Source organism: Doryrhamphus excisus, linkage group LG21 (assembly GCF_037039965.1).
Source record: "Doryrhamphus excisus strain RoL-2023G ecotype Guam linkage group LG21, RoL_Dexc_Guam_v1.1, whole genome shotgun sequence".
NCBI classification, from domain to species: domain Eukaryota; kingdom Metazoa; phylum Chordata; class Actinopteri; order Syngnathiformes; family Syngnathidae; genus Doryrhamphus; species Doryrhamphus excisus.
This window is the reverse complement of record NC_136377.1, coordinates 10,589,601-10,616,382: the sequence shown is the minus strand read 5'-3', so window position 1 is coordinate 10,616,382 and position 26,782 is coordinate 10,589,601. Positions and strand designations below refer to the sequence as shown.

General features: G+C 39.8%; 1 protein-coding gene across 2 annotated transcripts in view; it reads right to left on the bottom strand.

Annotated features, from left to right (window-relative positions):
- LOC131138839 (uncharacterized) overlaps window positions 1–18,077 on the bottom strand; it is a 57,175-nt gene extending 39,098 nt beyond the window's left edge. For both annotated transcript variants that reach the window (XM_078787790.1, XM_078787789.1), the window contains exons 1-2: window positions 17,940–18,077; window positions 9,655–9,777 (exon numbers count right to left, since the gene is read on the bottom strand). The gene's annotated coding sequence lies outside the window, so the exon portion shown is untranslated. The remainder of the gene's footprint in view (window positions 1–9,654; window positions 9,778–17,939) is intronic.
- Between the last annotated feature and the right edge of the window lie 8,705 nt (window positions 18,078–26,782).

Sequence of the window (26,782 nt, the reverse complement as noted above, 5' to 3'; positions counted from 1 at the left end):
CCACACGTGGTTGATTAACTGTATGACTATTACCAGGTTTTCTTTCTTTTTTTACGTTTATTTCACAAGTCACAATATAAAGCAGATGGGTTCTTTAAGGGGAGAAAAAAGTTCACAAAGGACATTTGCAAAACATTGATGCTGAGCTATGACAGTATTGTCACTGTACTTTTTACATGGATAATAAAGGCTCCAACAAAGAATATGAAATATCTTTCTTTGAATAAATGGAAATGTTTTAATGCTGAACATATGGGACAGAAATCATAAAATACACATTTTTTTCATTCTCGGATGTAGAGAGCCTGCTGGTCCATTAGCCAATACAAGGAAATGCTAAGGATGCCGCGGCATCCACAAGTTGAAGCTTGTCCAATGAAAGTTCATCAAGGAACTTTGGGCAACTAGACTGCAAGTTGAGGTAAAATTTGAAGAGTTCTTAGTTAACTATTCATTAATAATTCATTAATAATCTGGACTCATAGGTATCTTATTTTCTTGCATTGCAGCTGTAAAAAGTCTATTGTGGAGGCTAGGACACTGGCTTATCAAGTGCACACACGTCTGGATGAGGATATTCATCTTTTTTGCATCCTTCGCTCAACGCACATTGACCCACGGGCTATGGGTGGCTGGCTGACAGCAGCATCAGTCAGGGTTAATCTAAAACGGATGTGGATGTCTTCATTAGGGCTGTCATAGCGGCTCAGGGCCCTTTCAGCACACAGAGGTCTAAGGATGGCTTTGGTGCAGGTGTGGTTTGGGTCTAAGCCAGTGTGCCAGATAAGGAGATGACATCAGTGAGTTCATGTCAACTGTGCTTCATTCTAAGTCTTCACTGTACTTTAGATAAAAGGTTAATATAAAAGTCCATTATGTGAATGGCACACAGTCACCATTTTTTTAGGTTTTTTGTGAGGGCTTTAGTGTCAAAATATGTATATCCCATGACATCCATTGTTCACTAGCTCATATTCACTCATTTTCTTGTGCTAGAATGCGCAGAAAAGGGAAAGAAATTAGTTCATGTTTCACATAAGGAAAACCAATGAGGTATCTTATCGGCTAAATGTGACTCAACATACATGTACTGTACATTTATGTTGTCATGACATGGATTGTCATGTCGCCGCCACACAAGCGGTTGGTGTCATCGGCTTTCAAAAGGCAGTTATTGGCATATGCCAATCATATTTTTACGGAAACTGGCCAATACTAAAATCAGTGGGCAATGTATCAGAGCATTCATAGTGCATACACCAGTCAGTCATCTCTGCAAAATATGTTGCAATTGTGTCTTAAATGATTAGAGAAGGAAGAAGTCAACCTGGAGATTAAAATGTCATCAGGCTTCCTTTCAAAGATGAGAGAAGGACTGTGCCCGAAAGAGAGTAAACCAAAGTGGTAAATGAGGTTAGCCATGGTATAAAATAATTCCTGGTGGTTTTCCTAGTTAGTGTTTCCTAGTTACATACCATACAAAAAAGTGGGTCATTTGGGAAGTGAGTCATTGTCCTTGAAATGAAATCCCTTCTAACCCACAATAGCATGGAAACGGTCTTTCATACTGTTTTCGTTTTGGCCGTTGTCCACATGTCGACAACACATAATTATCATTTTGGAGAATATCCGCTTTTTTTTTTTGTTCCTGGCCTCCTTAGTAGTGGTTGATATTTTGATAGGTAGCGCACGCAGAGGCATCAAACACATTTTGACACCAGGCCCGGATGTTTGGACGTGTGTGGCTTTGCTGTACGTGCAGTAAAACGCATTCACAGACATGTTGACTGGGGATCCTTTGTCCATTGAGAATAAATGGAGTCAGAGATGGGTGGATGCAACTGATGTATTCTTCCTCATTGGACTCGAGCCTGGAAGCCATCATCAACAGCTCAATGTCAAGAGTTTGTCAGAAAAAAAATGTTACTAATCAGGTTAAATTATTTCCATAAGTTTGGACAATTGGCTTCAGTTTGATTTTTTTTTTTTTTTAAGTAAATTGCTAGAAAGGCCACTGTATTCCCTGAGTAGCTGATAAACAGTGGTGTGAAAAAGTGTTTACCCCTTCCCGATTTCTAATTTTTTCGTCATACTTGAACTTTTCAGAGCATCAAACAAATGTAAATATTAGTCAACGACAACACACAAACACGGAATTCAGTTTTTAAATGATACTTTTTACTATTGAAGGAAGAAATTCCAAAACTACATGGCGATGATGTGTGAAAAAGTGATTGCCCACCTAACCCTAATAACTGGTTGGGCCACCCTTAGCAGCAACAACTAAGTCAGAGGTAGGGAACCTATGGCTCGGGAGCCAGGTAGGGCTCTTTTGATGACTGTATCTGGCTCTCAAGCATTTCTTACCACAATAAAAATGTATTTTTGCTAACATTTTAAAGTAAACATCACAGAAATGACTGTTAAAAATATTAAAAATCAACAACTTTTTGATGCATTTGAATTCGTCCATCTATTTTCTACTGCAATACGGCCAACCATATCCATCTTTCCTGATATTTTCCAGGTCAAACACCAAAACTCGATTATTACTGGGTAATGCGGTAGTCTACCTCGGTCATTGAGATGTCAACATGTAAATATAAACTTTTCTCCTTTAGTCAAATAGTCACCTAGCTAAAGCTGCAGAACCAAGCCTTCTGGCAAAGATGGCCAAAAGAATGAAATATACTGAGTATGGTGCAAAACTATGCAGCAGCAGAAGTTGTATTAATGGCAGCAAGTATTTGATTTATTATTAGACACTGCGCTGCTCACGAAAGTGTGCTGGCCACACCCCATTGGCGTGGGGTAGTGTGCCTGGTCTACGTAATTAGAGCCCATTATCTAAAACTGTTGGTCTTACATAAAAATGCACACATTTTATTGCATTCAATGTTTAAAAAAATGTATATGGCTCTCATAGATACACATTTTAAAATATCTGGCCTTCATGGCTCTCTTAGCCAAAAAGGTTCCCGACCCCTGAACTAAGTGTTTGCAATAACTTGCAATGGGTCTCTTACAGCACTGTGGAGGAATGGTGGCGCACTCATTTTTGCAGAATTGTTGTAATTCAGCCACATTGGAGGTTTTTTTCCAACATAAAGCACCTTTTAAAGTCATGCCACTGCATCTCAATAGGATTCAGGTCTGGACTTTGACCAGGCCTCTCCAAAGTCTTTATTTTTTTGGACAGCAGAATTCATGGTTCCATTTACCACAGCAAGTCTTCCAGGTCTTTCAACAGGAAAACAGCCCCAGACCATCACACTACCACCACCATATTTGACTGTTGGTATGATGTTTTTTATGAAATATGCCAGATGTAATGGGACAAACACCTTTCAAAAATTTCAACTTTTGTCTCGTCAGACCAGTATTTTCCCAAAAGGTGTTAGAGATCATGAAGATGTTTTCTGGCTAAATTGAGATGAGCCTTAATGTTGTTTTGCTCAGCAGTGGTTTTCATCCAGCAGGCCATTTGTGCCTGGTGTCTTCCTCATGGTGAAATAATGAACTTTGACATTAACTGAGGCAAGTCAGGCCTGCAGTTCTTTAGATGTTGTGGGGTCTTTTGTGACCACTTCTTGGAAGGTTCACCACTGTTCCATGTTTTCGCCATTTGTAATGGCTCTCGCTGTGGTTTGCTGGAGTCTCTTTTGAAATGGCTTCATAACCATTACTGCACTGATAGAGCTCAATTAATGTCAGTTATGATTTAATAACGAGGGGCAATCACTTTTTCACACAGGGCCATGTAGGGTTTTTAATCAAATGTTTCATTTTAAAAACCCATTTTGTGTGCAGCTGTGTTGTCTCTGACTAATGTTACAATTTTTTGATTATCTGAAATATTTAAGTGTGATAAACATGTAAAAATAAAATTAAGAAATCAGCAATGGGGCAAACACTTTTTCACGCCACAGTGCTTTAAGTTGCAAAAGGTGGAAACAAGTAAATTGAATAAAGAACTCATTATGTCCTCTCCCACTCCTCCCTCTTCACCATTACAGGTCTTCAGTAAAGACAAAAGTGATGTTAAATGTTTATTTATACTTTGCATTCATCATTTATAATTTTGCGTTGTGTGTTTTTATGTCTAAAACTATTACTGTATGCAAAATGCATTTTCTAAATTTTGGGTGTGGAAAAAGCTTTGTTTCAGTTTTTTGGAATCACCATAATAACGAAAACTGAGGTATAGTATGCACAGTATACAGTACAGTATACACCACACTTTGCAATGAGTTGTTTCTTGAAAATGACTAGACTGCTGGTGCTCGCTGTCACACTATTAAAAGTGAGTCACCAACATGTCGCATGCTCAGTTTGAGCACTCAATTATGGCAAACGGACTAGTTTAATACACCATAATAACCAAGACAGAGTAAGAAAACCGACTTTTGGTGAATATTTAATCAAAAACCAAATCATACCCAAACTGGGGCATTCAAAACCTGAGGCTTGATAGATATATGAATTAACTTTAAATAAATTTCATCATGGTGCAAATAGACATCTTGTAGCTGCTTGGGTATATTTGTGCTATAACTTTTGAAATTGGTGTTCATACACTAATTATAGTTTCTAGATTTTACAGGAAGTCGGTAGGTAGTAGTTATGCTCTTTATGAGCCACAATTTGGCCTGTTAATACAGAGATGTGCTTGGGTGGTCTTGTATGACATTAATTTCAATATGCAGTGTTGCCATCACTGTACTAAATCACTCACACAAAGAATATTAGTCTGAGATGGTCTTTCATTATTTTCCAATTCAAATATTTAGTTCCTTCTCTGAGCAGGTGGCTAATGTTAATCATTAGTTTCATAAGGTCAAGGGCCATAACAAGCTAAACATTTATCAAGTGAAGCTGCGCTGAGCGTGACCCCCGTTTAAGGACGACCGATGTACTCGGTCCACTCAGCAGATGAGACTTGTTAGTTAGAAAAAAAGGAAAATACGTTTGAAGGGTGTTGCCGTTAGAATAAATCAGCATTTTTACTATTTGTGTACTCGAGTGAGATTATAAAATACGTTTGCATGTACGTGTGTGAACTCAAAACAACAGCTTGGGTCCAGAAGGCCCCGGTGACGCTCACGGTGCCAACAAAACACTCACACACACACTCAGCTGTGAGGAGTCAATTGACATCATTCCACCGATGATGCAGTGACTCATTCAGAGACAATCCTAATTTCCCTTCTTCCTGGAGTTATTGCTTACAATTCAAATGTGGTACAACACCAGCTCTAAAACCACAAATACACAAACGACCCACAGGTAATCCATCTGACATACGAACATAATATTGTTGTGCAAAAGTGCAGCAAAAACAACAAAACCAAACAATTATGTACCCTAATAGAAAAAAGGCCGTGGTGTGCCTTCAAGGCCAGTAATGTGTTCTCTGCAGGCCTAGACATCAAAAGCACTGACCTACATTTACAACTAGTATTTATCCCATTAAGATGTAGTAATTTATTCCCAACAGTGTGATTACACTGTTTCTAGTATGTGTATAAAGGGTCGACTGGGTTTGCTGCTTTAGCAATAATGGTATTCATCACCAATTCTGGAATACCACATAATGTATATTAGTTTGTGTAATTGTGACGTGATAATGGTGGTAATAAGAGGTGGACTGTGTCCCCACTGAAGGTCCGTCTGCCACTGCAAATGAGGCTATTGGACAATGAGGTATCGCACACAACTCCAAGCACCTGTGAAAGCCATTAGTTCACAGCAAAACAGTTCCACATGGAAAGATGCACTCCCACTAAATGGTGTCACACAAAACATAAATCCGGCCATAAAATTAGGTAAGGGTGGGAAGCCGAGTGTAAAAATGTACAATAAAGAGACTGGCGCTCAGTGAAATTAGCACCACCAGCCCTTCTACCACGTTACCCTCACTTGGATCAGCCTGTTTTTCCCAAAATCTAGTTGGATTTAGTGCAAAAGGGGTACTTGTAAAAACCTGTTCTACTTATTGTTGATGAATAACAATAATACAGTCATTAGTTCCAGACCTGAACAATTTCCGGAAAGTAGGATTCAATATTAATACAACTGATTATTTTCGTAGAGCATAGAAAACCTGGGTGTGACTTTCTAAATATTGTTTTTTATATTATTAGAGCACTGTAAACATAAAGTAACATACCTTTGATCACCTGTACACTTCGCTATCTTGGAAGAAGGACAAAGTAAGAATCCAAAAATGTACCACTTCCACATGGAAGTGTTGTCGGACATGGTATGGCGGAATCTAATCTAATTGGGGAGCCACAAAATATGGTCCTGTGAATTTGAGATCCCTGATTCAGTACAACCAATAAATACAAAAAATAGTTAACCTATAGTTTTATAAACTACTAATACCATGCAATTTTAGTAAGCTTTCCTTTTAAATTCACAGTAAAGCTCCTTATGTGACATGATTCCAAAAAACCATTAAAAATATAATGAGAACCAATTCAGCGTGCCATTTCAATGGAGCAACATCATGCATGGATTCTAGCAGTAGGTAGCAGTAGATAGCAGTAGGTAACGTCAAGATTCCTCTGCACATCCTGCATAGTTGCAGGTGCAGCCACGTGTCCTCTAATTTATACCTTTGCACAAACCTTCAGTTAACTCTAATAAAGATACAACTTTCTAAACCTCTGATCTTCTCCCTTCATGTGATTCCACATGACGGCTTCAATTACAGTTCTAGAAAATTCACTCTCCACCGCTTATTTCTCTCCAGGTGTGAAGCCACAAACTTACCTCATGGCTGTAATTTAAAAACCTGTACCTGTGCGCACACACACATACACACACAAGCTCTATAATGTCTTACTACACCACACAAACACTACATACACACACAGTACCCACAACTCAGGAAAAAGCAGATACTGTAGATTTTATGAAAGAGAAATTGTCATTTTTAACCTTTAAAATGCAAGGTTTATTATTTATCTAAAATGTATTCCATCAAATAATACATCACACATTCATAGTTTAGCTTGTGTGTATATATATGTACATACTATGTATTAGTATACATATATTTAGTTTGTCTTGTTGGTTTTGCAGCCCACCAGTCAAAAAGTTAAACTGTAACAACATCATATGCAAATAATATGCACATTAGCCGATGACATCATCTTGCGACAGAACGAAGCTACTTTTCTTACTGGAGCAACACTGATAACAAGAAGGCAGCAGGTTTGAATGCTTTGAGAGTCTACAAATGCATGTTTATGTGAATTAACATTATTTGAGTGAAATGCATCTTTTTTTTGTTTTTTTTAACCCATGGGAAGTGAAACGGTTTTTAGAAATGTGTGGCTAAAGGTCTTAAGATTGATGTTCCTGTTCATCCCCTGAAGGAGATATTTTTCCTCCTACGTTTTCCCAAGTCTATGTACAGACAGCTGCAACAGGAAGAATAATGGAGCACAAACCCTATTTAGGAACATAGTCAAATATGTGGACGTAGAAACATTGAGGGAATCGTCACTTTCATCATACTTTCACGGTCTGGGCGAGATGAAATATTTCTCCTGAATTCAAAAGGCATGTATGGAACAGAAGGATCTAGTGTGTATGTGTGTGTCTTTTCTGTACAACCTTGTCCAAAAGACAGTGTTACATAAGATGCCACTCATCATGTACAATTAAAGGTTGAAGATACAAAACCCATTCTGAAAGGCTTGACCAGGGCAGGATAGGGCCCACATACAGTATTTGTGACCAATTCCTTCACTCAGCATACAGAATGTATGCTGGGATTGCCAAGCAATAAGATTCTATGGGAACAAAATGATTGCACTTTGGCTCAATGTCTTTTGTTGACAGCAAAAAAGTCGCAATTTACTTTTCAGTAAGTGACATGTCAAATTAACGACTATATATGTACTGTATTTTTTTCATTTGTACTCAATGACCTCAATGTCTGTTCACAATGTTTTGGCCTGGTTACAGAATAGATATTCACCTTCTAAATAACTCAACTAAATCACATAAACAACTTCCTGTGCAGGCAGATCTGCAGCAGCTGCAATCAGTGTCGTTAAACTGGTCAGTTTACTTAAGACAAAGTGGGAGTAAATTCTGTAAGGGATGCAGAATCACGTATGGTCCAAACAGGAAGAAGTGGCCCCATTCAGATACTGATACGTTGTCAATGAGCAGCATCCTACACTAATTATTGTACACTTCTATCAAATCTAAGAAACTAGTCGTTAGCATGATGCCGTTCTCAAGTTCTACATGACTGAAAACTACAAAATTGTGGGTTAATTGTTTGTATTTTTTTTGTATTGTTTGTATATGTATTACCACAAAATGTATTAGAGTGTACACAAGCACATTTTGTAGGTCACAACATGATCAACAGCATTCCATTGCAACATCCTGACTACTGTGCAATATCTAACATGCATGTTTTCAATTAATACACTGCAAATTGCCAAAGCCTGAGTCGTCTGATTTACACGCATCTGCTCCAAAGTCTCTTTGATGTAAATAGATAGGCTGTCTGTAAACTATAGTTTGTGGCTATCATTGGCACCAAAAGTCTCCAGCACAGTCTGCAATTTGTGCTTCTATAGAACAAGATGAGAAACTGTACATATATGTTATGTGAAGAAGTGAAACATGAGATGCTGGTGTTCTTTCTACACAGAAAGCCGTGTCAAGAGTACTCAATACTCAAATGATCACTGAAGCCACTCACACTGTATACAGAACAAGATATTTGTTTTGTGTTGATGTTGCGTTGGTGTGGTTCTGCTGACTCGTTTGTGTTTTCAACAAAGAGAGATTGTTGATCGACGACCTCCTCCACATCATTATGTGTCTGGGTAGACGTTACAATAGCATCTCTATGCTTCATGATGGTCGTAACAGTCAAGGTTTGCTCATAGTAGTTCCCGAGCAAGCCTTGAGTTCACATACCAAAATTACTTTTTGAATACATGTATTGGAGTGTTTGAACACCGTACTGAGGACGTGTGTATGTACATGCAAAAGCAATAATGAAGATGAAAGATAAAATTCCATGTAAGCGTGAGCCTGTTTGTGACATACTTTTTGCATTTTAATTTGTTTAATTTTACACTCAACTAGAAATCACTCAAGAAGACATTTAACATTATCCTTGCAAGCACATGTTGCCTAATTTTCCCCAAGGATATGTTTTTAAAAGGGGCATCCTAACACACCCTTGTTAGTTTTAGTGCTTGTGACAGGAAGCCCTTGAGGCTGTATCTTGTCCTGTGGATGACCTAATGAGGCAGGTGGACTTCTCTTGGGCTGACTTGAGCTAGATTAGATTAGTTCATTTGTAGGGGACAATGCCATTTTGTAAAACACACACATTATACATTAGTCAAGACCCTATTTTCAATTGTTAGTTTCCTGGCCAGGGAGACTAACATTAATACGATAAAAAGACATGAACCACACATACTTTCATTACTTATCTTGTAGTGTGGCTTGATCAAGAGACTAACAATATCAGACATTGTAGATCCAGGCCATTATAATGATACTCGTTTTTTTGCTGATATCCGCCCAATATCAATATCAGATTGTGAAACCGCGACTGCTAACCCACCGTACGTCGACAAAGACTGGAGATGGAAGAAAACATACCGTATTGATGCAAGTCTGAAGAAGACGGGTCGTCATACAGTATACGGCTCCACAGATTTACACGGTCAAACCAACAGGTGGCCCCAGATGACTTCGTCCCCAAGAGAATCTGAGCTTTTCCTCCTGCCAATCACACATACCAGTGACCTCAAAGATTGGGCAAGTTAGCAGAAGGTACAATGGTGATTTTAATAAACAAGTATTTTCATCCAGTTGATTGCTGTCTCAGACTGTTTATTCCTCCAGCAAATATGTTACGATAAGAAGACTAAACGGGCCGAGTACTCATGCAAGGACTGCTGTGACATCTGCCAACATTGGCCTTAATATTCTTATTTTATATTACGGCGGTTTCGTGGTTAGCGCGCAGACCTCACAGCTAGGAGACTAGGATTCAATTCCCACCCTCGGCCATCTCTGTGTGGAGTTTGCATGTTCTCCCCGTGCATGCGTGGGTTTTCTCCGGGTACTCCGGTTTCCTCCCACATTCCAAAAACATGCTAGGTTAATTGGCGACTCCAAATTGTCCATAGGTATGAATGTGAGTGTGAATGGTTGTTTGTCTATATGTGCCCTGTGATTGGCTGGCGACCAGTCCAGGGTGTACCCCGCCTCTCGCCCGAAGACAGCTGGGATAGGCTCCAGCACCCCCGCGACCCTCGTGAGGAAAAGCGGTAGAAAATGAATGAATGAATGAGTTTAATCCTGGTGCTTGACTGAAAACATGAGCATATCTAACGTGTTCCCTTGTCTCAAAATTGATCTTGCTTACAGATGGATAATATAATCAGGGAATGCTTTTTATTCCCCCTCAGGAGCTGTGTTGGTGCTAAAAAAAAATGCTGACGCCATCTCCAAATTGGATGAACAATGAAGCAGTGTTACTTTTCTAGCTGATTTTAGAAGGTGATAGCCCGACCATGTTATGAGTTTAGCCTAAGTTACCATGGTGATACAGCTTCTTTAAAAGACCGCCACCTTTGCTAAACAGTCAAGTCCAGCTTTCCACTCAACAAAGCTCACTAACACACTAGAATGCCTCCCAAGACAGACTTTAGCTCAGCATAGTATTTTTTTTTATTTCGCTTATGTTTCTTATTAGTGTCACTTCATGTTAATACACATGTAACATGTAAGTAAGCTCATGTTCGCACAATGCGTGCTGTGCCTTTGTCAATCAGATTGTGTTACTGTCAGATCCTGGTCAGTCTGTTCCTGGTTTCTTTGTTATTGCTCTTTATCAGCACCATGGTTTTGTTTTGTTTGGTTTTGGGAGGTTAACCTGACTCTTCTTAAAGTGGGGTGAAAATAAGCTGCAAAAACAAAAGCCAAAGCTGGATAAATCCAATCCGAAAATGTGGAAGCAATCGGAGCACATTTGTTACTTGTCAGTCCATACGAACATGGCTGAAAATAAATCAGTTGATTCTCCAATTTGACAGGAAGCAGCCAGGAAATGATGCCAGTTTTCCTCCCAAACACATCCCTGTTCTTGCGTGCCATTTCCTGTTAAGAGACTTCATGTAAAATGTGCTGCCAATCTTTAGTTGGAGGGAGTCACTAAGTTAGCAGTGAGGCTCCAGTCTGTGACACCATGTTGATGTTCTCACAGATACATGTTTGAATGAGGGTTGTTTGCAGATGATGTCGCCTGCTTGGCAACAGTAGTGCTCAAAATGTGCAGAGTGTTCTGAAGAATAGGACAAAGCGTGTCATTTTCCAACAATTATTTCTAATGTGCAGAGTTGTGACTAACGGCTAACAGGAGAATCCTCATAGATGACGACATTGATAATGCATGGTACAAAATGTACATTTTCTAGAGCAGTGATTCTCAATTGAGGGGTTGCAGAGTGAGTCACAGATCTTTACCTAGGCACAGAAAAATTGAAATAATCTTGTGCTTTTCTTTTAAAGATTTTTTTTTTTCATTAAACACACACATGGTGGTATCACTGTGTAGTATTTGAACGTTTCTATCAAAGACCGATGATAGTTCTTTGCAGTCTATTGCCAAAAAGAGGTTGAATGTACTAGTCCTGAACTCAATTGCCGTCTTTATTGAAAACCTGTTATCTCTCTGCTAACAAGTCCAAATGTTACAGGGAGGAGAATAGTAAACCTTTACAGATGTCTTCAACTTCCAGGAATCGTGTGCAGATTGTTGCAACATGGGGCCATGCATCATCATGCTGATGAATGACAACAACAACCCATCTCCATGCGTTCAAAATACCATCAATAGAGTAAAATGCACCCGTGTTGTGGATGGCAGGTGCGTGTGTTATGGACGACAAACACAGGTGCATTTTATGGATGGCATTTTGAAGATCGTGAGCATGTTTGGGATGCTCTGGATAGGCGTATACGGTATTTGAGGCAAATAGTTGTCACACAAGAGACAGACTAGTTTTCAAATCCCCCCCCCCTCCAGGACCACCCACAATACAGTTAAACTGCACATTTTGGAGTGGCCTGCAGTTGGCTGGTGACCAGTCCAGGGTGTACCATGCCTCTTGCCCGAAGTCAGCTGGGTTAGCTATGAATGGATGTATTCAGGAACAGCCTTTTATTTCACCTGTGAGGTGGTTAGATTATACGTACATACCTATACACCAGGGGTGGGCAAACTACGGCCCGGGGGCCACATCCGGCCCGCCAAGTGTTTGAATACGGCCCGCCCAATCTTTCCAAAGTATTTCATTTAAACTCAACATACAACCTGGCATCATGGCCTGAGCCAACCTTTTGATGGTTTTATCAATTTCGTTTTTTGACATGGTCTGTTGTTTACAAAGTGCTCCTGAAAAAAGGGACACAAGCACATAATAATAATAATAATAATAATAATTATTATTATTAGATTATTATTAGATTATTATTAGATTATTATAATTATTATTAGAACTATTATGATTATTATAATTATTATATTAATGCTAATTATTATATATAATATTATTGTTATATTTGCATATTTTACATTATTTTACATTTACATTATTTGTAATTATTATAATATTTTATAATATTTTTTATAATAATAAATATTTTTTATAATATTTTATAATATATATTATAATATTTTATTATTTTTAAAATATTTAAATATAAATATAAAATAATAAATAATAATAGCAGATTGCATGACAATTTTACAGATACAATAATACCAGGTGGACTGTTACGTGTAAAATATATAGTCTGCCCCCCCCCCCCGGTAAATTTTGTCATATCAATGCGGCCCGTGAGTCAAAAAGTTTGCCCACCCCTGCTATACACACTATAGGTCTTTGAAAAATGAGTGCAAAAACCAAAGTGTTCTAATTATATTAGATAGTGTATTACATCTACATTCATTTCACTGATGTTATATAATATGCACCGCTAGACAGGCTGACATGAAACTTATAAAGTTTTAAAAGTAACATTTTTGACTTTAAATAGATTTGTTTAATAGAAAAGGTACACCTCACATCTGCTGCCAGCCTTATAAAGTCTCCACGTGCCTGAAGAGTTTATTTATTTCCATTTATTCTGAGCCCAAAGTATAAAGCCTTGAAAGAATGATGTTGCCGGCAACAACTGTAAACTGGAATGATGTGCTCATTAAAAGTGCAAGCCAGTTTCCATTAACTCAGAACCCTGCTGATGAGTACTTTATTCCTCTATTTAGGAAGAAATAAATGGCACAATAGTAATCTTTGGACTAAACATAGATCCATGTAAGGACATTTTATCTTGTGGGGAAGCAGATTGAAAGCACCTGGTTGTACGTGCACCAGACAGACGTCCAGGCACGTCTTGTTCCATTGCAGCTCGTTTCTTAGAACAGCTAGGTCAGTTTGGAAATTTATTGATCCTCAAAAAAATATTGATAATGTTCTTTGTTCATGTAGGAGTACATGTTGGTATTATGGGAAAACAGTCGATTCCGGGGAGGAACCACGTTTCCAACTTGGGTCTTTATCTGAAAAAAGTTTGAGTCAAGTACAATGCAGTAGGGGTGTAACAGATTTTTCTGTATGGAACATTTGGTACGGAGGCGTGTACACGGAACACGGTCAATGAAGCACAGAATGTTCAACTGTCTACACGTGTAAACCATAAACATAAGACATACAGTGCAAGCCGGCCTTTGGCCAGCGGTAATCATGGTTAGCTATAGTGCTAAGAAGACGCCTGAGCTTGAAAATCCTCTTCCTTCATGAAAATCTAAAAGTTGATGAGAGTCAATAAATAAAAAATTAATAATTCAGTAAAAAATATAAACTGATAAATTATATATTTTCCATAAATTTTATTCGAGAATTGTATTTTCTTTGAATTGTCAGCGGTTTGCAGGATTTAATGTAAAAAAATAATTTCCAAAAGTTGTTCACACAACTAAGCATTTTTACCTTTTGTCTCTTTTTTTTTACCTCTGCATACATTTGAAAAAGTACTTTTGTACGATCCGGTTTCCGTCATTTTGCTTCAGTTTTCATACAATAATGCACTGAAACTAGTATGAAGGTTAACTACGTAAAACTGAGTGACCAAAACAAGCATCCGAAATGTCCTTGACTTGCTGTCCGTGCATTATTCCAGTACAACACCATGGGGCTAACGAAAGCAATTTAAAACGGTGAGAAACACTACCAAATTTGACCTCTACGTGTTGGTGACCTGTCGTGTTTTTGAGACTGAAACGAACCCACCATCGGGTCAAAGAAGGTTGCGAGTGCCAGCAGTTAGATCTAACACATTAGTATTAGTGTCATTGGTCAAACTAGAGTGATACAACAAATTGTGTATGGTTGCAAGCAAATGTCCCTCACGTATAAAGGTATCCTAGAGAAGCCCAGACATGACGTCTGCTCCTTTAGTTGAGAGTTTCGGCATTAAGTGTTCTGTGCATGAACTGACCAAGGACTCATAAAACAGCACCCAGCAGTGCCTGACTGAAGTTCTCTTCATAAAGCAGCACTTTCCGGCTGCGCGTCCTTATTCATGTGCCACAATGACACTGGGAGGGTGCCACGAGAGCAATATTTTTATGGACATCAACTTTAAGCACTTGGTGATTTATCATCTAGGAGGGAAAAAAAAAGCATGACTGAGGGAAGTTTGTCATAAAACTCAGTAGCATGTAAACATGTCACAAAGATTAAATCAAAAATACTTTTATAGAGCACAGACGCGTGTCAGGAAAACTGCACCATGCAGTAATAATAGCATGATATACTGTATCACATGTTCACAGCAAACCAACAGGTACTGTATTATGTAACCATTGCCTGTTTCAGGCGACAGCTTGCTCTTGATACCATTGAGCCTCTGGCACTAAAATACCTCAAATATTCCTTTTTAAGAATGAAGATTGCGTCATCACTGGTTTAACGACACAACTCCTAAGATAAGTTATAAATCCTGATGTAGCATCTAAAGGACATAATTATAGTGTATATTATACTATTCTTCCTTCATTCAACCTTTATTTAAATCTTGTGGAATGGTTCTGCATTTCCAGTGATGAGCACATGGGAGCACATAAAAGATGATAGATGACAACCACTAGAACAGAACATGATCAAAAACAGATGCATTCAAATGAGTACAGCGTGACATCATAGTCTGGAGGTTTTACTGTGCAAAAGTCTTACGTCATCATTTGATTTATTATTTTCTTAAAAGTCTTTCGTTCGCACCTGTAGCCACATCCGCATCTAAAATGTAACAAGTTCCTTGGCTGGTGCATTATTTTTATTAAATATCATGGAATTTTTATTTCATTTTTATGTAATCCTGCAAACTGTATCCGTCCTATTACTTACTGGTGCCCTATGTGAAAATGACTTTGAGAAAAGATCATTAAAACAACAAAGCCATTAGTGGCCCAAGACTTTTGCATAGTACTGTACAGTGGACCTCCAACCATTGACTTTCAAGCTGTTCTCATTTCAAAACATCGTTTTTTCATAAGAAATTACAAAAGCACTCATAAGAGGGTTCACTCTGCATGCGTTTGTGTGCATTGGCTCGATATGAAATGAAAACAGAAGAGAGAGAGCATTTTCTCCTATATATACCCTTTTGTATTGAGTTGTGGTTTCCTATAGAGCACCAACACACAATAACCCGCACAGAAAACTTTTTAGATTTTCCAGAATCTGCACCTATTCCCGCTTTATTTCCTTTGATTTGTGCTTCCTGCCAAAACGGTCCGTTTTCATTTACCACACCCTCGGCCCGCCTCCAGGCATGCACACTCACTGGGCCGTGTTTCCCAACTATGAACCATATAAGGAAGTCTGCCTCTCTTTGACATCACAAAGGGGTAGTTTTACCACACCTTTTGAAACGGGGCATTTTGAGCCATTACAAACTTCCAAATGCGCAAACCTCATTATCTGAAACTTTGGCATGGTTTAACACAAGAATACACCATTCTAGCTACATTTATAGGTCAGAAAAGGCATAATAGGTTCATTTTAACAGAGAAGATCTTTATAATGTAGTGTCTTTGGGAGTATTTCCTGTTTCCCCAGAGTGCTTTGCTGTACGGTTCAAAATAAAAAAAATAAAAAATAAATTAAAAAAAGGAGGCAGGGGGCTGGAAAGAACACGATTAAAGCTCATATAGTAGTTGGTTAATATTCTGCATTATACATTGGTAGTGTATTGTTTTTATTCACCTTTTATTTTGCTGTGTGTGTAGTTCTTTTGACACCAGAAGTAGGAATTGTGTGTGAAGCAGTGACGCTTCGCGATTACACTTGACTACCATCTAGTGGCTCAAATGTGACATAATGATAATCTTAATTGTTTTCTTTTATTTTAAGTCAAAATGATCACATAGTGATCGATTAACAGCACAATTATCAACCAGCAAAATTGGTTATCGGGACAGGCCTACTCTCAGCCAACCTTCCGGTCACTTCAGCAACACAAATTCCGCATACTTCCTGTATCCGGTACATCCGGTCATCAAAATAAAAGCACAGCAGTCAAACATGCACAAATGGGCCACACGTTTCAGTCCGAAAACTGGTTTCATTATTAAATTATTCATCTGCAAATTTGAATGGCCCTGAATGCCTAGCCGCAAATGTGTGGGGATAGACGAAAGCGAAAATCCCAACAGATACTTTGAGTACCTTAAGCTTCAACATATTGACCAGTGTAATAAAGAGCCGACATATGGTGGCGATCATTTTCCAATATTGTTCACTTAACACCTTCAGTGGACTTCAGTCTCTTCAACATTTCCACTGGTGTCTTTCAAGGGAATGCCAGTTAATCTGTTGACTCATGTTGTGTAGCTCGGCCATGTTTTTCAGTCTCCGGGTTTCAACCTCGGTGTTCATGGAGACTGACTCTTAGCCAAGCTGTAATGGAGTCACATCACAGCGGCACATTTCCACATCTTGGCAGTAAAAAGAGCCATCAAAGCAGAAAACACACAGCGTTCCAGCATCTCTGATAAACCCCAACTGGATCTTTGCCGTCCAGCTTTCACCCCTGGAAATCAAAACCAAATGTTCCAAGGGGACAGAACACTTTGGACGCAAGACCTCTTAGCAGGATGATTCATCTGGTCCTCACATTTCTAATCTAGCAGCTGTAATCGGCATAGTTGCACCGTATCAATAAGTGCAGTGATCACTTTGAGTGACAGGATGAGTAGAACTACATTCTTAGAGCCAATGTCCTCACTGACAGTGTCAATGTTGTGACCGCTTAGTTTGTTTGTGTACATTTAATGATTGTGATACAGCATGTTTGTAGTGAAGACGTCACTGTGGTTGGGGTCCACAGAAAAACAATAGATTCAATGATTTAAATAGATTTAAATGAGTCATTGTGCAACTTTACTGTGCCTCTTTCTAAATGTATTATCAATTAAATCCAATCATGTGGTTTCATTTAGGTCAAGAATGAAACAGTTTTAAAGATAGAGTCATCTGGTTGACTTGTAACGCAATGACGGTAACACATTGTATGAACTCAAGTTCCTTGAAAACAAGGTAGAATTGGAACATGGTGAAGAACACAATGGAACCTCCAATATGCCTTTCAACTGGGGATGCTTCTATCCTGGTTCTAGGCCACCAGTTTCTAAACCAATCATGCATGAATGAAATCAGCCAATACTGATACTGATATGGATTAACTATAATTTTTCCAATAAAAATAAAAGATGGGGGGCAGCGGGGCAATGTGATTTTTTTTCATGGGGCACAGAATTCCCCGTTATTGGCTACGTGATATTGTGAAATTTAGACAAAGGCTATTTTACTTACCATTTCAAGAGAACATGCAGCATATCAACTATAAACTTACGGGAGGACAAGACGCCTTCTTGAGGACACTTTGGATCCAAGAGTACATGAGTGGACCCCTTGCAGGACTTCCAGGTAGCACATAGGTAGGCTCCAAGACAGGGACATCTGGCAAATGAATACCAAAGATCAGGTGGATAGTTGACAAATATAGAGGACAATGTTATTTTACTGACAACAACTTATTAAAAAGACTGTTACTTTATTATACAACTCTTATGAAAAACACTCAACACTGCTTGGCTTTAATTTGGGGGCAAACAATACAAAAACAACAAACACAATTCTAGGGCGGCACGGCGGTCGAGTGGTTAGCGCGCAGACCTCACAGCTAGGAGACCAGGGTTCAATTCCACCCTCGGCCATCTCTGTGTGGAGTTTGCATGTTCTCCCCGTGCATGCGTGGGTTTTCTCCGTGTACTCCGGTTTCCTCCCACATTCCAAAAACATGCTAGGTTAATTGGTGACTCCAAATTGTCCATAGGTATGAATGTGAGTGTGAATGGTTGTTTGTCTATATGTGCCCTGTGATTGGCTGGCCACCACTCCAAGGTGTATCCCGCCTCTCGCCCTAAGACAGCTGGGGTAGGCTCCAGCACCCCCGCGACCCTTGTGAGGATAAGCGGTAGAAAATGAACGATTAACAATTCTAAAATCTAGCCCTAAACTCCCAATTTGCCAATCACAGGGCACATATAGACAAACAACCATTCACACTCACATTCATACCTATGGACAATTTGGAGTCACCAATTAACCTAGCATGTTTTTGGAATGTGGGAGGAAACGTGCAAGCAGGACAGAATATACATTAAATAACATTTTTAGAGCAGTACCATACTCCAAATGAGTACCAAACTCAAACGAATACTAAGTGAGCAGCACAAGAGCCAAAAAGAAAAGCTAGCAAAAATGGACCATCCACTAGAACAGGGGTGGGCAAACTACGGCCCGGGGGCCACATGCGGCCCACCAAGCGTTTGAATCCGGCCCGCCAGTTGCTTTCTAAGTATTTCAACTTTTAACATACAAACTGGCAACATGACTTGCAAGTCTTATTTAGTAAAAAAAAAACAACAAATTCATTCATTTTGTTCATTCACTTTATACCGCTTATCCTCACGAGGGTCGCGGGTGTGCTGGAGCCTATCCCAGCTGTCTTCGGACACCCTGGACTGGTTGTCAGCCAATAAATTGAAGGAAGTACTCATTCTTAAAAGATTTGACAGATGCGTAATAGAGATGCAACAGAAGAAATGCCATTAACTCATCTTCAAATATATAAAGTAGGCATGAAATAAATTTAGGTTGAATATAATTATTTTAGATTATATTTTACAATAGAATTATTTCATAGACAATTGGACATGGACACCGATCTCAAGACCTTCATATTTATTTCCTATTTTACTCCATACAATGAATGGTTTTACATAAGCATTTGCGTGGTCTAGTTTTTATGTTGTGTTCTTTGTAGTCCAGCCAGCTCCATATTTCGCCCAGGGTCGAACCCGAGTCAGCAGAATGAGAAACGAGAGTGCTATAAGCATTAAGCCAAAATCCCAAACTGTCCAGTGCAACTCCTCAGACATCGGGGAGTGAGGTTTACCCAACGGACTCTCCCGCAGCTGCACCAGCTGGCATCTGTTACAGTCGCAATAAGTTCAAGTTCAAGGTTTTGTTTGACTTTTGAGATGTTGAAATTCCCACTGTATTTAAATATAAATGATTTTTTTTTTTAAGTAGAGGTATTGTACATACGCCTTATCACATATTTTGACAATGAAATGTCCTTGTACAGTACAGTACAACCTTTCCACAAAAGTCCCCCCTTATAAAGTGACATCAATCTTCATCAGAGCAGCTGAGAGTTCTGTTAAACGATAAAATCCTGTTTATATTTCGTAAAGAGAGAAAAACACTGTCCTCATCTGCACCCTATCTTGCTCACATTAAACTTCCCAAGGTCATTTCTGACCAAAAGTTTCACCTTCCTCACGTGTAGGTGCGGAAAATTCCTCTGTGAGTGTGTGTTTGTGTGATATGACAGCCAGGCGTTCTAACGTGTGAAAGAGGAGGAGCATCGCTTCCCATACAGTATGTGAGCAGCAAACATTCACTCATCGAAGGATTACTGCAGAGTGGTCAAAGTCAGAGCTGGACCAGAACGTCGGAACATCTGTCATTCCAAAGTATTAACTTTTAGACATGGGAAATAAAAGTTCAGGCTTAAGCAACCAACGGAATGAACAACATGAACCAAGGGCATCTCTAGGTGACAGCAAATTTGATTGTTGTACTGTTGAATGCTGACGGACAGAAGACAACATTAGAATTGGCTTCATGTTTTGTACCACAGCCCGATTTAAGAAGCAATGTTCCCATGAAACCAAATCCTCCTTAAATGTTCTGTGACGATAAGCTGCTAGATTGTGTAACGACTGCAACGTCAAAGAGAAGTGTCAGCGGTGGAACATGTCAAAATCACTACACACTTCATTGCATCAAAGATAATAACACTGTCAGAGAGCTGATATTTCCTCATCTGACGTTGACCTAACTACAGAGAGTAGCAGGCATCACAATCAGTGACGGGGAACCACCTTTTTTTTCTAAATGGAAAAAATGGAGCATCTGCTTGAGGTGCGGCATTTATTTGTTCAAGTGGATGACGCACCCGCAATTACAGTAACTGAGGCACGGCATGGAGGCCACTATTTGAGGAAATGTGGCAATCATTTAATATGTTTATCATTGTGGTTGTAGTTTGCAGTGATGTAGAACTACACGGCATCATGGTGGGAGGTGTCTCTTTTAGTTACCTTACTCAGTTACATGAGAGGGGCGCAATATTAGAAACAGCTCTCAGAATGATGTAGTGCAGTTGTACACCACCGCAAACTACAATCATCAACATAATGTGTCAAACAAACCTCAGTAATATTGTCTTGGAGATGTAGAAGGGGTTGAATCGTCAGCCAATCACAGGGCACATATAGACAAACAACCATTCACACTCACATTCATACCTATGGACAATTTGGAGTCGCCAATTAACCTAGCATGTTTTTGGAATGTGGGAGGAAACCGGAGTACCCGGAGAAAAGTACATGCAAACTCCACACAGAGATGGCCGAGGGTGGAATTGAACTCAGGTCTCCTAGCTGTGAGGCCCTAACCACTTGTTAGCAACCACTTGCAGCAACCAAGCCCTCAACTTTCAATAATTGTTCCAATTATTGTTTAATATCGGTGCCACAATTGTTATTTGTTGAATTGATTCCACATTCTGGGTTTCATTCTTTCGATCAAATTAGTGGCATCTCATCCATGCAGATCATTGGCTGGCCTTCTTTAGCCTTCGTCTTTAACCTAGCATGTCTTTGGAATGTGGGAGGAAACCGGAGTACCCGGAAAAAACCCACACATGCACGGGGAGAACATGCAAATTCCACACAGAGATGGCCCAGGGTGGAATTGAACTCAGGTCTCCTAGCTGTGAGGCCTGCGCGCTAACCCCAATCACTGGACACTTATTTTTGGACATCAAAGATCTTTTCAAAATGTAAACAAAAAAATCTAAATAACAATGACTTGTAGCCAGGGTCTGAATAATGTTGGTCTACCAACAGTTCCCACAGTGCCAACTAACCATACTGTAACCACAGCTGAAGGTCGAACTGATCACCCTCATCTGTTCAAGATGACGTGTCTTCACTCGACCTTGTGAAGATGGAAATCCTGCCAAAGGTGGTTGTCGTCTCGTGACTGCTCCTAGACTGATCAAAAGGCCATGACACTGCTCACTGACAGATCAGAGTGCCTGAAAAAAAAAAAAAATTGAGAAACACTTGACTTTCACCAGAGATGCCAGGGATTCCTTCTGCACCTACTTGTTGGTTCCCACCATCTGAATGCAGGCTTTGACCCCTGCTTCTGCAGATCATTTGGAAATACAGTGGACTCCTGTACACTGTGGTGACCGAGCTTTCACAAGCCTGCAAATTTGCTGATTTTTGGGTTTCCTCCACAAAGAAGAAGGGTTTTGTGCAGAAAATGTATCGCATGCATTGGAATTATACAGTATCAAGTAAGCAGTGTGGATCAGTGTTGACACGGCTTCACAAGCACCTTCTCCGACAGCTGTCTGGGACAATATAGCGGCCTGCAGAACAAGGGACCCTCGTACCAATTCCGCACAAATTTCCGCTAATAACTGGTAGGCTCAGATCCTACTAAAATCGTGAATCTACTGAATGTGGTTCTATGTTGCAGATAGACATACAGATAGCTATTCTATATCTATGTATGTAATAAGGGCAGTAATAATAACGGTAATAATAACGAGGCAGCAGTGGTGGTCAACATTCGACTGTAAATGATGATGAACGATGATGATGGCTGGGTTTGCTTGAGAGATGAGAAAGTTTATCACAAGTGGAGCAGACATTTTGATGAGCCTGTTGATGAGCGTGTGTCGCGTAGACGGGGATCTGACAAATTCTGAGCCATCATACGCACATCATTAAAATTTACACTCATCACAAAATTTGGGTCATATTGATGATTTTCCTAATTTACAGTATGCCTTTATCTTTAACCATTTTCAAGTTACAATCTTTTGAAAACAATTCATCACAATAAACAAGAAATTCTGCAATGATTCTGGATATACAGTGAAGAAAATAAGTATTTGAACACCCTGCTATTTTGCTATTTCTCCCACTTAGAAATCATGGAGGGGTCTGAAATTTTCATCGTAGGTGCATGTCCACTGTGAGAGAGATAAACTAAAAAGAAAAATCCAGAAATCACAATGCATGATTTTTTAACAATTTATTTGTGTGATACAGCTGCAAATAAGTATTTGAACACCTGTGTATCATCTAGAATTCTGACCCTGAAAGACCTGTTAGTCTGCCCATTAGAAGTCCACCTGCACTCCATGTATCATCCTGAATCAGATGCACCTGTTTGAGGTCGTTAGCTGCATAAAGACACCTGTCCACCCCATACAATCAGTAAGACTTTAACTTGTAACATGGCGAAGACCAAAGAGCTGTCCAAAGACACCAGAGACAAAATTGTACACCTCCACAAGGCTGGAAAGGGCTACGGAGCAATTACCAAGCAGCTTGGTGAAAAAAGGTCCACTGTTGGAGCTATCATTAGAAAATGGAAGAAGCTAAACATGACGGTCAATCTCAATCGGAGTGGAGCCCCATGCAAGATATCACCTCGTGGGGTCTCAATGATTCTAAGAAAGGTGAGGAATCAGCCCAGAACTACACGACAGGACTTGGTCAATGACCTGAAAAGAGCTGGGACCACCGTTTCCAAGGTTACTGTAGGTAATACACTAAGACGTCATGATGTGAAATCATGCATGGCACGAAAGGTTCCCCTGCTTAAACCAGCACATGTCAAGGCCCGTCTTAAGTTTGCATATGACCATTTGGATGATACAGAGGAGTCATGGGAGAAAGTTTTATGGTCAGATGAGACCAAAATAGAACTTTTTGGTCATAATTCCAATAAGCGTGTTTGGAGGAAGAAGAATGAAGAGTACAATCCGAAGAACACCATCCCTACTGTGAAGCATGGGGGTGGTAGCATCATGCTTTGGGGGTGTTTTTCTGCACATGGGACAGGACGAGTGCACTGCATTAAAGAGAGGATGACTGGGGCCGTGTATTGTGAGATTTTGGGGAACAACCTCCTTCCCTCTGTCAGAGCATTGAAGATGGGTCGTGGCTGGGTCTTCCAACACGACAACGACCCGAAGCACACAGCCAGGAAAACCAAGGAGTGGCTCCGTAAGAAGCATATCAAGGTTCTAGCATGGCCCAGCCAGTCTCCAGACCTGAACCCAATCGAAAATCTTTGGAGGGAGCTCAAACTCCGTGTTTCTCAGCGACAGCCCAGAAACCTGACTGATCTAGAGAAGATCTGTGTGGAGGAGTGGGCCAAGATCCCTCCTGCAGTGTGTGCAAACCTGGTGAAAAACTACAGGAAACGTTTGACCTCTGTAATAGCAAACAAAGGCTACTGTACCAAATATTAACATTCATTTTCTCAGGTGTTCAAATACTTATTAGCAGCTGTATCACACAAATAAATTGTTAAAAAATCATGCATTGTGATTTCTGGATTTTTCTTTTTAGTTTATCTCTCTCACAGTGGACATGCACCTACGATGAAAATTTCAGACCCCTCCATGATTTCTAAGTGGGAGAAATAGCAAAATAGCAGGGTGTTCAAATACTTATTTTCTTCACTGTATATATATATTCCTAATAATTCCCGACCGCGGACACGGGTAGAAGAAAACATTTTGAACCAATATCTCATAGATCAAACATGCATAGAACAACTTTATCACTGCGCATTAACAGGTGTTTGAAATTCCTTTATCATATCAGAATCTGAAGTCACCGCAGTTATATGTTGTCACGTACAATATGCAGCCATGATTAAGCACCAAGCCAGAGAAGTCCTCTTGATGTAAACATGCATGAAAAAGCACGATGAAAGCAAATTGTGTTTCCACCCGAGGACATGTGCTTTTTGACCCGGCTCGCAGAGTGCATGCCGCGAGCATCGTTTTACGCCTGAGACTCTAGCAGCACCAAACACCTGTACTATAAATCACTGTCCCCTCCGTAAGGGTTACATAACCCAAAAGTGCTCTATTTGCCACCCGACACACAACAGTGGAGGCCCAATAGGCGGAGGGCGCCATGGGTCGATTCGTCACCGCCATGCATAGGTGGTGGGGCTGTGTTATTACAAGTGCTGCGCAGAAGAGAAAGAGGAACACTTCAGTGTTGAACTATAATGTTGAACAATCTGCATTACAGTCATTGCATCCGTCTGTATATTGCTGGAATATATTAAGCGGCAAATACTTGCTAAACTGAAACCTGATCTTTCTGGGCGACTCTTGTATTTCTCCCGGTTTCACATTACTCACATACTGTTCTTTATGGTTTTGGGGATCCTTGGTTTCTATAATCTCCAGTGATACCTTTTCTTTGGGACAAATTTTCATACAATATTGCATGTAACAAACTAGTATATTTGCCCTGTAGTGTATTATTCCACAAAATTGAGTTGTGCCAGTAATTTTGTGGCGACAATCAACCCACAAAAACATGCCACTTGAGGGATTCTGAAGGTGTTTCCAACTGGTGATGGTGTGTAACAACAAGGAGGTTCCACAGTAGTCCAAATGTAAGCATTTTGATGGTGACGTGATGTAATCACAAAACAGGATCAATGAAGCCAATGTGTGAGAACATAGCCTGATGTTTGTCTCTGCTGAAACGTGAACTGTACAGAACAAGATGTGTTCCAGAAAATCCCTCAGTGTGAAGCCAAGACTTGATGCAATTCTTTAGGAGTCATCGTCATTCTTTTTTGGTTAACAACTTGTAACCAGGCTCTGTTTTAGAATACACTAAAAGTATTGGGACACATGGCCATTACGTCAAGAGGTGGAAATCCCCCTTTGCAGCTACAGCAGATTCCACCCTTCTGGGAAGACTTTCTGTACATTTTTGGAGTCTATCTCTGGGAATTTTTCTTCATTCATTGAGAACATTTATGAGTTCATTGGTCATTGATAGTAGCTCATAACTTTTTTATATGTTGTTAAAAGTGATTTCAAGTTGTTGATAATTCATGACTTATTTAAAGGGCGCCTATTATGCTCATTTTGCATTGAGTTGTGGACACCTATAGAGCAGCTACAACAGAGAAAGATTTCTAGATCTTCCAGAATCTGCACTTTTCTGCAGTGTTTCAATGGACTTCCTGCGTCTGACCCAAACAGTCTATTTTACTGAACCCCCGGCCCTCCTCTAGGTATGCCCACTCTGCTGTGATAGATCACACCCCCAAGCGCTTCCGAGGACAAGGAAAATGGAAGCCGTAGAACAGGACAGCAATTAAAGAGGGAACAATCATTGGGATTAAGACATTGGAAATCTTTACAATACTCTCAAAGTTAAAATTTTGTTTACATTTTAATGATCAATCTACTAGATTGGACAAAATAAGTGACTCACCATATTCACTACTCTGACTGCTTCGTCCTGGCACTGGTCGACTGTAGAGTTTTTATTTCCTTGTGAAAACATATTCCTCCTAGCGTCATCCTCCTTCTCATCTTACTCCTTGAACCTGATGCTTGAAAGACCTGAAACACTGAATGACCCCAGGTAACATCACGAATGATCAGGTTGCATCATCACATGTTACTTTACTTTATTTGTGCTGTAAATCATTGTCACCGACACCTTAGTTGGTCTCTGTTGTTGGGGATGGGGTTGAGGTCATGGCTCAGATGTTCGCAACTTGACTGATTGTAATTAATAAATAACTGACAACTGGAAAAGGCTCATGGAAGCAAACTCCAGAAAGCTGGGAGGCCATGTGGAATGCTTTGGGGCCATGGAAGCACCAGCTGTAAAGCCCATTTCAAGCAACTCTCCTGGCCCTGAAAGGTCACTGTCAAATCCATGGAAAAATTAACATGATTTTCAAAAAAGCTTGGAACATTGATCACCATTTTAGGATATTTTGGGGGTCCAACTGTTTATCTTAAAGTTGCAACACAATCTTATTATTGATGGCTCAACTTTACTGCAAAATGACTATTGTCCCATAAAGGCTGCCGTACTGAACAAGCTGGTGAGACAATTTAGAGTAGAGAATAAAGACGGAAATACCTCCAATTGCATCTTAAACTTGTTTCCAGTTGAATCAGTACTAATGAGTGACTGCACTGCCAACAATGTAAT